Below are 12,787 nucleotides of genomic sequence, written 5' to 3'. Positions count from 1 at the left end.
GATTACTCCATCTAAACTGATGACAGTATAGAGGACAATTCATAACTTGTGGGTCCGTGAGGGCAGCTCTCTCTCTCTCTCTCTCTCTCTCTCTCTCTCTGTCTTTCTCTCTGTCTCTCTCTCTCTCTCTCTCTCTCTGTCTGTCTCTCCAGACCAACTTGGACCCTTATTTGTAGCATGAATGAAACTGTGTGCCTGATACAAGTCTGCAGCTGTCCCCATACTCAGAGCGCTGAAAGTGTGATTAGGCCTGTATCTGATACAAATGGAGAGTGAAATGAGGAGACAGGGCCACAGGGGCATCAAAGGCTTTGTAAGCATAAAATGTCAGTCTCGTTTGTCCTCTCTGAAACAGCTCATCACTGGTTCATGATGTATTACAATTCTTTTATGTTCCTGTCATGAATAATCCAAAGTGAGAGCCATATTGTCTATGCTGAATGTTCCCCTCTAAAGAGAGCTGGAGCTGATATAACTTTTAAAATGTTTGGTGGCCGCCTTCTATCAATTCTCTTCCACATCTGTAACTGCACATGGAGTCATCTTTTGTCGCGGATTAATTTTGTCACATATTAATTAACTATGGCATCGTTGACCTTGCCAGGTCCAGGGAGGCTATGTTTGTTTGTTTTTTTTTTTTGTTTTTTTTTCTGCAGAGGTGTTTTTCCACTTTTCTTGATGCATGGTTATTTATCACATATTGATTTCTGTGTTAACTCAGGCCCAAATACTGGGCTCATCAGTCCAAAGTAGATCAGTATTAGTATATTATCTGCCTCCATGTTAGATGCAGTGTGCAGTCACTGGGGAGTTTACTGCATGCAATAATCAATAGATGGTTACTTATTTATTGCAGGAATCATCTATCATTGTTTGATGAGGCAGAGGGAATAGTTATTGATTTGATCATTTTTCTGTCTTTTTGTGACCCTCAACATTTGGACTTCCCTATATCTATGTATATCTATATTTATATCTGTATCTATATCTATGTGTGTGTGTGTGTATACACACATATGAAGATCACATAGTTAAATTGGTAGTCTTGTTTTGTCTGCTTTGATATGTTCTTTTCCACTTGGTTTCTCTCCTGTTGTGCTAATATTAGCAGGGGTACACCTCCTTTCTGCCTCACTTTGCAAAGTTACAAGCGGTTTTCTGCTATCTCTCCATCAGAACAAAGCCAAAAATAACACCTACTGCAAATTCACTTTTCATTTATTATTCATCACTGGTATAGACTCTCCAGATTTATTCAGACAACATCCACTAACGGATTTCCTCCTGTGTGCAGCCAGAACCATGCATTCAAAGGGTTAAAGCATAAGAAAGATGCAGAATGCAGACAAGCATGATGTCTGCAGAAAGTAGAACGAGCACTTTTTGTTTTTCATTTTGAAATGAAGCCAGGTGTTAGGAAACACTCATTTCAGAGTAAACCTCATTTCAGGGAAGCTTTAGAGGTGCATGTCAGCATTTCTCTGTGGTTAAGAGGAGGGACATTCTCATTATGGCTGTGCAGGGACCAGAGGAGCGAATTGCGCTTAGGCTTGGAGAAACTATGTGTTCTTGAGTGGGTTTTTGTCCCACTGCACTGTACATAAGACAAGCCAGGACATGTAAAAGTACAATTAAAGTTTTACAAAAAATAGTATAACTATTGTACAAAGTCCAATCCAACTCCCCAAATCAAGACCAGTGATGATATACATTGCATCTTTAAAATGTGCAGGCCTTAAGGTTTATTTAGAAGAGTACTTGGGCTGAATTTGTGGTTCTAGCTTTTTCTTGTCTCCAAAGCCAGACCAAATTTGCAAGTTGCCACTGTGAGAGGCTCCACTAGCCTGTCATTCTATGTGTCTGATAGGAATAAAAAAGGCCTGTCCAAAATTTGAGAGGACAAACCATTTCCTTGTTTCAACTACATGGCTGCTGACTCAAATTACCAGCAACTCGGGGAGCAGATTTGTCAAAACAAGAGCTTCTGTTCTACAAGAGTTCATCTTGTTCATATGTGTTAAAAGATTAATAAATGGCTGCACTGACGACCTTTGTTAGAGGAGAGGATGTTTTTGTTTTACTTTCATCTGCATCGAAAAGACGCTTTTTCAGCCCACTCTTTTGGTGTTAAAGAAAACGATACGCACAGGGGACACAATACTGATTTGTGTTTCTGACGATTGCACTAATGGAGGAACAAATCCCTCAGTGTGCAAACGTCAGGGATAACTGCCATGCAGATAGGGCCTGGCAATGACAAAAGCATTCTCGGTGGACAGTGTCGGGTTATTTTTGGCAGAATCAATGTGGTTCAGGCACTTAGAAATGGTGTGTTTTGAAAATAAATGTACACACAACCATTGCTACATCATTATACATATTATACCTTTGTATGAATCATGTAACATACACTCATACTGGTGTATTTAGAAGCCAGGAGATGAAATGCTTCAAACTGAGATGCTCTTGTTGTCATTAATTGTTAATTAATATCTGAATATGTTCCTCAGCTCCATGATGTGTGGAGCTAATGAACAGTGAACAGATGTACAACAAAATATTCGATCCTACAGGCCCTTTTCAAAAACAGAATTTACCAAGATGCCTCTCGTACGCCAATTGCAGATGGCGCAGGTGAGACTGCTGAGCCCCGGTGAGTTTTTCACAGGCTTTCACTTCTATAACTTGTTCTCTTGAGACACTTTGGAGATGCTCACCAGCATAACAATATATTGGATATCATCTGACCAAGCTGTGCGAGTAAGCAGAAATACTTGAGAAGATTTTCAGTGTGTCAAGATAAAAATGTTCTCTCTGCAAAAGAGGTCGGCAGCAATGGATAATTTATTATTTCTGGGTAAGATAAAAACTTGGCTGAATGTAATAACTGTCTTTTTTCGATGACTTAAAAATGTCAAACCTGCTAATGTACTAAACTGACAGATAAAGTAATAAGATGACATTATTACATTAACCGGTATTCATAAGGTATTTAACATATTTTAACTTTAATACTTACTTTAATAAAATAGTAGTCATTACAGAAAAAAAAGGTATGCAAACTCTAATCATTTCAACTCAAGATTATTATTGCATCATCAGTTCAATCATCAGTTATAGGATGTTGCACCCTTAAAAAAGTAATAATCACTACATATTAAACATGCATCTCCTTAATTTCCTTAATGAAATTCCTTAATGATAATGAGCAAAACAAAAAGACTTTATTTTATGCCATTGTCAACCCACTAAAATTTTAAGTGTTAGACGTGTACACATTCACTTTCAGCTCTTCATTACTTCATTATTTCTCTCTGTGGTCCTCCTCACTTTAGGAATAACAGTTCTGTTAGTCTAATGGAGTAGCAGGTGATTCTTCATTTGCCTTATCTATTTCTCAGTCACGGCATGAGCAAAGAAAAATAGTCCCACTTCATGCATAGTGCAACACTTTCTTCTTATTGCTCCTCTGCTGGAACATATACAATGCCGGCACATGGTGTCCTGCATTATTTAGCCAGCATGCGCTATGGAAAACCTTTCACAGATGTTGTTTCAGTTTGGTGTGTATTTAACAGCAAGAACTCTCATTGCGTTTTGAGCATGTGACATGTTGGAGGGACAGACACAGGCAAAGGCTAATGCAGCGCAATTACTGTAAGACCACACACACAATCAGTGCTCCAACACAGAGAACACACCCACTAACACAACGCCCGTCTAATGCAACCGGATACCTTTAAATCAAGAAATTTTCACATTGGACAATTTGTGATCATGACTGCTTAGAAATCCTCTAAACCCGATTAAATCCTTCTGCATAGTCTTGAGAGGAAAACGCCCGCTTGTACACAAGAGTGTCATCTGCCTGGATAATAATGAGAACCCATTTGGAAATAATCAGTGGGGAATGCGAGGGCTAGACTCCCTGCGACTGAACATCAGCCAGTCTATTTATGGAGCTGGAAGTAAAGATGTGGCCCAATGCCACAATAACCTTCTGTTTTTTAGTTTGCTGCAATCAGCCGCTGTACAGATGGCATATTGGCACACTGTCATTTGAAACTTTTTCAACAGATGAGCAGTGTGAGCCACGCGGTGACCTACATGCATTTATCTAGCTCTGAATCAGCATAGGATGTACAATTAGTGAGTGCGCGTGGTCAGTACAGATTAAAGAGATATCATTAAATGGATACTTCTCATTTGACTGTGTTTCATGTGTAAATAAATTCTCACATTTTGCTGATTACTACTGAGATTCACAATGTTTTTTTTTTTTTTTTTTTTTTTTTTTTTTTAAGCCCCAGTGTCTGTTTGTAGTAGGACACCATCTGCTCCACCGCTGGCTTTGTCCATACAGTGATTCACTGTTGTAAGGAAATATATTTTCTGAAATTTAAACTTACATACATTATGTGTTGTTCACATTGTAGTGTTGTGTTGCTGCAAAAGGTTGGAGTTAAAAACACCTTATTTGGGAGGTCTCTGGCAACACAAGTGGATGCACAAAATTAGATGTTTTTTTAATAATTTAAAGATGTTGCACAATGGCATCGCTGTCTGTGGTGTTGTGGCTTTCTGTTCCTGGTTTCCTTGATAAAAAAGCATGTTTGAAATAGCTCACTAGCCCAGAAAATTTGAAGATTACCATCGAGTAAGTATTAGAGAGAGAGCGAGAGAGAGAGAGAGAGAGAGTACCCATTAAGATCTGTCATTGCCATGAGGAAAGGATTGGGCCCTAACATATTTATGGTTTCCTTGCTGACAAGGCAGGAAAATTAAGCAGGGGGATGATGTGCTTTAAAGTGACTTTCGTCATCCTATGAGTGGATTACTCTGCAAAATGTGATGTTTTAATGGATGCATCACCACTAATGATTGTATTAAACATTTTTTTTCCAATATAACTTTCATTTTTCTACTATTTGACTGCATATAAACACGAAATGAATTCCTACCCCATGGTGGCTGAGGTCGTTCACCTTCACAGTGAAGAATGATTTTTTTTTTTTTTTTTTTTTTTTTAGCATGTCAAGATATTCTCCCACACACGATTCATAATTTATAAAGCATATATGTGTTTGTCTGTGTGTGTGTGTGTGTATGTATGTGTGTGTGCAAGCATTTATGGGCATTGCTGAGCATTGGCTGGCATGACAAAGTGTCAGGATAAAAAAAAAAAAAAAAACCTGCTTCCCCAGTGGAACCTGCAGTATAGCTTCCACAGAGATGGAGCGTGGTTCCTATAGAAATGAGAATAGCTGTGAGGTCAAGCATAAAAGCACAGCAGGACAACCAATTAGACCACTGGGACTGCTGGAAGCTCCACCTCTCTCTTCTATCTGTCCTTTCAGCTTATTAGAAATAACACACTCACATACACATATAATGATTATGGCACCGAATCCAATTGTTTTCTGTCATCATCATCATCCTCAGTGCCACCACAGTCGCACAGAACATAGTAGCCTAGCAGGTATAGTCTTTAATGTTGCAGGACATTTACATACTACTTTATATGATCCAATATATGTGTACAAATGGAAATATGGTAATGGTAAAAAAAAAAAAAGAGGTAAAAATGGAGAGAGAGAGAGAGAGAGAGAGAGAGAGAGAGAGAGAGAGAGAGAGAGAGAGAGAGAGAGAGAGAGAGAGTGAGAGAGAGTAGAGTTTGGATGAAGGAAAGTTTATACCTTGCTTGTAAGTTTCTTGAATTTTGACTTTTGATTTAGGCTATATGAATCTTTAATGCTGTGTTTTGGACCTAAGCAAGTAATCTAATTGCTCCCTGAAGATCCACCTATCCATCCATCCATCAATCCATCCATCTATTTTCTGTCAAGGTCAGCGTCACCATGGTAACAGGGCAAAAAGAGCCACCCCGATTCCCCTCTCTCCAGCAACGCTTTCCGGGGATTATAGTCTGTCCGTGTCCTGGGTCTGGAGCGGGTTCTCCTCACAGCCTGCGGTGCCCAGTAAACCTCGTCGGGGTGACAGCGAGGTAGCTCCTGTTCACATGGAGAAACATGTGGCCCGACAGGTGCTCCCAGATTGCTGAGCTCCTCATCCTGTCACAGAGATCCAGCCACCAGCCAGCTACTCTGTGGGGGGAAGCATCATTTTGGCTGCTTGCATTTGGGATTTCACTGCCCAAGAGGTCATGACCACAGGTAACAAAGACTGACTGGTAAACTGAGAGCGATGCATTACAGCCTAGCTCCTCTCTCTTTGCCTTAAGTCAGTAAAGAACTACATTTTCCTCAGCGCTTAGTGCAGTAACATTTTCAATTAACTGGCCAGCTCTAAATCATAAAGATGGTGTTGTGTTTTGTGCCGGATTGCAACAACGGTGCAAATCAGTGTGTGTGTATTTGTGGTGATTTTACCCTTTGTACAGAAAGCTGCCCTTAGGGTCAAACCACTCCTGAAGAGAGAGTGATAGTTGAGTGATCAAGATACAGACTTAAAAGCTCTTCTGATTATGTGGTTACTTGAGTGTTGGTGAGGATTACGGGTATCGTAGCAGGTGTCATGGAAACCTTTGTGTCCCATGATAAAAAAAAAAAGGTTGAAACACTGACAGTCGGTGATGATAGCAATCAAATAATTGAGCCTTGCTTCACTCCGTGGAAGACAGTAAGCCGACTCGATATGGATCCATTGTAATTATCAGTGGGCTGAAGTTGGACATGGTGTTATCATGGAGAAAATCTCTCGAGGAACCACAGCACCACGTAACTCGACAGCTCTGCAGTGCACAAGACAAAATATCACATTAAAGGCGTTTCAGGCTACAGTGTCATGCCGCCTTATGTCACCAAACAAGAATGCACTGAGGATCAAGTGAAACTCCCTTTGTAACAGCAAAGCAAGCAAAAAAAAAAAAAGAAAAGAAAAAAAAAGAAAAGAAAGGTCCATGAAGCGTCATCAGGTTTCCACACACACTCCAGCCTGGCCAGGGGCACAAAAACCGACACACACACACACACACACAGGAGCACATACACACACATTCACACATGCTCAGCTGGATGGCCAAATGCTCAGATTAATGGAACTAGCTACAAAATGAAGTCAAATGAGAGTTATTCAAAAAAAAATTATTTTCAAAGTCAAAGCTGCCAAAGTCAAAGTTGTCTTTCAACAAAAATTAACTTGAATAATGAATAAATAAACCTAAAATAGATAAATCCATGTCACAAAATAGGTCATCAACTAACAAACGAACCCAGTTCTTCTTTAAAAAAGTAGTTTCAACCTGAGATGAATAAATTAAGCTAAGATGAATAAATATGTGTCCCAAAATAGGTCGGTAGTTACCAACTATTTCAACAAAAGATGATATTGTCTTTTCGTCGCCATCTCTTCACCTGCACTGCTGCCCGGCTCTGAGCTGTGATTGGTCAGATGTTGATTGTCAATCATAACGCCGATATGTACGGTAGATGACAGACCTCAGCTGACTTGACATGGCGCCTGTGGGCCTTGTGAGCGATGCCTTGGAGGGCCTTGTGAACTGCTCACAACAGGGACATTTGTGCAACATGAGGCTCTGCGTACAGTGTGTGTCCTGCGTTTAGGGAGGGGCGGCCCTGTTGAAAGTAAATAGTTTTTCTTTTCTTTTCTTTTAACTGTTGGACAGCTTTCCTTGAAAAAATGCTATTTGATACATATTTATTCACTGTCAATTAATGTGTGTGTGTGTGTGTGTGTGTGTGTGTGAGAGAGTGTGCATGAAGGATGAAATGGTCCACAGTTTTTCATTTTAACTGAAGATCCACCAAATTTCATCATGTGTGCTACATGCAATGGCAATAAAAGCATTCCTCCATTCCATTCGATAGTAAACATGCCAATGCTTGTGAATACTGTTTGTCCTGACATTTTTGTATTTGCCTTGCTAGCACTGTATTGAAATATATATGTTTTAACTGACAGAAAGAAAAACATTCCTCACAGATGTTCACAGGAGCACAGCGCTTCCATGAGCATCTGTGTTTTCCAAGGCTGGCAAGAAAAAACTGTCCTCTGAGAGGAAACGCCCAGCAGGGGAAAATCAAAATCAAAGTGAGGTATCAAACAGACGGATGCAATCAGGATTGTAAAGGCCTGGGAGAGTTAAATCCAGATTTTATCGTTCACCTGCAGCAGCCGCAGGGGAGGCAAAAAAAGGACTCAATAGGAGAATGCTGTTTCAACGAGAAAATAATCTATGATGAAGTGTAATAGTGAAATGAGAAGAGAGGTGATGATAATGATGCCGTGATTAGAATAAATAATGAAAAACGCAATGTTGAATTTGAGGAATAATGCAAAGTCCCATCTGTTGGGCAGATTGCCATGGCATTAGGTGAACACAATCATGCTACTCAGAGGCTGGACCCAGTCAGTGCTGGTGACCTCATGACCTTTCCTCCAGCACCACCCACATGTCAGGATGAACACACCCCATTGTCCCACGACTGGAATTTCCCTGCCATGCACCAACAGAGAGCCTGCACTTGTTTTAAAATAACGGTGCCATTAGAAAGACATTTTCTTGAATTTCAGTCCATGTATGGAGCGTGTTTTCATTATTCTGTTCTTGGTTATATCAGCAGTTGCAGACTACCTGAGACACCCTCTTCTGCCCAAATCCCGGCTTCAAAAGTACATCAGAAATCCCACTCACCAGGTTTTTAACCCAACCGAAGTCAAGGGATGATGCCAGTCACTACCCATTATTTTCTACCGTTGATTGTCTGCTGGCCTGAATGCCACATGTGCTGTCTGACCATCTGCTGTGTAGTCTGCCTGTAATAATTTAAATTGATCTGCTGGCAAGTCATTTGCTATATCCAGTTTTGGATCTAATGTTTTAGCTTGTACTTTAGCTTGCTGACATTCCTCTGAAATGACTACCTGTCCTGCTTTTTTGTCTGCAAGGAAGATAGCTTTTCTGTCATCCTGGATGATAAAGTGTGGATTACTCAGCAGTTAATTTTCCAGTGGAGTGGCTTGGTGTTTTGATGATATAATAAATGTGAATCAGTGCAGAGCAGTCTTTGCAAAGGTGAAGATATGGATAAAGGACAGGGAAATATACTTTAACACAAAAAGAGGTGAGTCAGTTGTGCATGCAATAAAAAAACAGAGCAGGAAGAAAGAAAATATCACTTAAACAAGTGCAATTTAACAAATGTTGAGAACTGATAAATGTATAATTAAATACATAACAATGAATGGATTAAGACCTTACAACGAGAAACATCCATGAAGATTAAGGCGAAATTTAATGAGGGTTGACAATGGCTTTTCTTCTATGACAATAAATCTCACACACACAGACAGTATGCAAAACATTTGAAATATCATAGAGCCGCCATGACTGAACAGACACTTTGTGTATCATGGCAGAATAATAAAACTAAAGAATATTACCATATGAAAGCTTCTCACAATAAAGGCACTGTCCATCATACATTGTATGTAAATCTTACAGTCGGATTAAACTTTAGAAAACATTTAATAACATCCAGCGTTTAAACTATAATATGATTTTGTGCTAAAACTGAAGGTTAAGCTTTTGCCTTCATGGTGTTAATGTTATCCATTTGAACTTTTTAAATTACATCTCTGAAATAAACCAGACGCACTACCACTGCTCTTCTAAACTAAATATTTATTTAACATTGCTCTTAGATGCAGAGGGATGCTTCCCAATGGATCCTTTGCTGAAAATTATGTGTGAACTGGCACACTTAGTTGGAGTGTTCATTAATTCAGAGCAATTCAAAAATTCCCTCATATAACATCACGATTCCTGCTTCATTGATCAGAGCTTCACTTGACCGCAGCATCAGCAGCACAGGACAGGAGAATCCCAGGGATAACTGTGATGTCTTATTGATTTCATCTATAAAAGACCCGATAATAGAGGTATTGATGAACACGGCTGAGAGACAGGGATCTGTAGTCTTGAGGCAATGTGACATGGGGTGCAACTCAGTGGTCCATCTAATAAAAACATAAAAACCATAAAAACCATAAAAACAACAAACAAACAAACAAAAAGAAGAACACAACACTTTATTTTCCACAGAAACCAGGGCTAAAAATGACTGCAACCAAGGTGCTCTTGTTGAAAAGGGGCACCACAGAAATGCAACTAACAAGACTTTAAATGCTGCATGTTGTGCATTTCCCTGCTGGACAGACCGGGAGAGCTTTAATATGTCATCCAGGAAACTGACATGGTTTTTTCATTTGGCCCATGTTTTCTGTGTTATCCTCTGCCTCTCCCCATGCTTCCACACGTTCATTAACGGATTAAGGAATCATGCAAAGTTCCAATATGACTGCTGCTTATTTTCAGAGCTAATCCAGTAATGTATAGCTCCCATCCTTTATGTTGTATGAAATTGGTTTTGTAGGTCTTTAATTAAGTACTACACTAAAATGATGAAGGGGACATCACAGAATTAAAAATTGAGTAGTAGTCTCAATCTGAAACAGTATCTCAATGAATGCTGTGAAAGAATATTAATTTTTTTTTTTCTACCAAAAGTCTACCTTATTTAAAGGAACAGTGTGTAAGATCTGGTGGCTTTTATGACTGAATGCAACAAAACAGCAGCAAACAATGTAATTTTGTTTGGTATTTAGACTGCAAAACATTATATCATACTTTACACATAAGAACATCAGTGGTAGTTGTGGAGATATGACACCCTCTTGTATCCCCATATCAATATAATGCCAGCAGGTTGTTGCTGAAACACCTACATGTAAAATTAAACTCTTTGTAGATATTATAGTTTCCTGTACATTAACACGGGGAAAGGTTTTTGTCTTTGAATTTTACACCAAAGAACCAAAAAAAAAAAAAAAATTCAGCAACTTTCCATGTCAGTACGGTCCTCGTGGTATCATCGTTACTCAGAAATAAAATACAGAATTGCTATTGGTGATTCTGGCCCTGGCATTTCTTTGTATTGGATTGAGAATAAATGCTGTGGTACCATGCACATCTAATGACTACATCATCACCCAAATCTCAATTTAAAAAGAGCACAATCTTATATTTCAGGAGCAATTTTGTCAACCCTAACAAAGTCAGCTGAGCAGATTACCATGAAATGTGGTGTTCATCATATCCATGTTCCTCAGAGGATGAACCCTATCAGTTTTTGTGACCTTGTGACTTTTACTCCAGTGCCACCCTCAGGCCAAAAAGTCATTTTTGCACATTAGATATCAGAAAATATAATGAGTGGATTGCCATATTTTGTGTCTGCACTGTTACACATCAAAAGAAGATTCCTCATGCTTGTGGTAACCCCTATGAACTTTCCTCTAGCGACACCCTCAGGCTTAACATTAGTCTTGTACACAACTGTGGTGGTGGTGTGTGGTGTGGGCTCTGCTGCAGGGGAGAGTTAGGTGGGATTGTGGAAGCAGTGCCAGAGTGAGCCTAATTGGCACAGGTGTTACCTGTAGTGTAATTATGCTTTCCTCCACTTATGCAGCAGCGTGCTGGACCTGTGCCCTTCACACACACGCTGGAGCCACAGGAGGACGGCTGCTCTCCTCCCTGTTTGATGGTGTGTTGAGTTCATGTTTGACAAACAGAACTGTGCGTCCTCCGGAGAAACCGTGCATGTGAGCGGAGGAGGAGACAAGCAAACTGTGTCTTTATGTTTAACAAGCGTGTGTGGAGAAATAAAAAGGACACTCACAAGTAACCAGAGGTGGATCGTGGCGGTGTTTGTGCTGAGCAGGACCCATAGCAACAGTGATTCATTACAACAACATATGTCTCTAAATATAAGGAGCAAAATGCCAGGAAATTTGCTGAGTATACTCATGCTTCCCAAGGAATGAACCCTGTCAATGTTGGCATCATCATCACTTTTCCTCCAGTGCCACCCTCTGACTGAAGTGTCAAATTATGCTCCCCAGTGAATGAATACTCTCAGTTTTGGTGACCTCACAACCTTTCCCATAGCACCATCCTCAGGCAATTATGTCAAACTAGCACACACAATATCGCTAAACCTAAGTGGATTGTCATGATATTTGATGAATGTAATGGTATTCATGAAAGGAAGATCCCTCTTGATTTTGTTGACCCCATTACCTCTCCTCTAGTGCAGGTCCTCAGCTCAAAATGTCAAATTTGATACATCAAAATCCATTAGGTGGAATGCCACAGAATTTGGTGCAAAATGTACAAAACCCATTCTCCATGCCCCAGACCAGTGGAAGAGGGCCCATGTTTGTTAAATGTTAAACTCCGTGTATCTGGTTCTCCACCAGTGAGGTAATGCTATCACCATTTTGCAGTAGCTACAGTTGTGTGATCCAGTAAGAGAGGAAAACAAAGCAGACTACAATAAGTGATAAATAATCATTTGCTTTCGTATAAATACATATTTTTGCTTGCAAGGCATCTCGAGGAATCATGTATTAGTCAAAGGAAAGTCTACAACAATTGAAGTCCTAACTTACAAAATCTGTGACTCGATTTTAAGTCCTCACATCTGCTACAAAGAAACCCAATGATGTCGGTGATGTGAGGTTAAGGCATCTTTCACTGTGGGAGTTTTGAGTGTAGTGCAATTATAAAGAAAAAACAGGCCAGGAGTACACCACTCTGTCCTCTGTTCTGACAACATGTGAGGGCGTTTGTTTTGAGGGGTGGCAGTGAGGTCTTGAAGCGTCAATGGTCCGATCCACAGCATAAATGAGCTGCCAATGCCTCACCACTTCGCTCGCGAAAACACACTCGCACACACCGCTTCTG

Source organism: Myripristis murdjan, chromosome 5, assembly GCF_902150065.1.
Source record: "Myripristis murdjan chromosome 5, fMyrMur1.1, whole genome shotgun sequence".
Classification (NCBI taxonomy): Eukaryota; Metazoa; Chordata; class Actinopteri; order Holocentriformes; family Holocentridae; genus Myripristis; species Myripristis murdjan.
Note: the sequence above shows the minus strand (reverse complement) of the source record.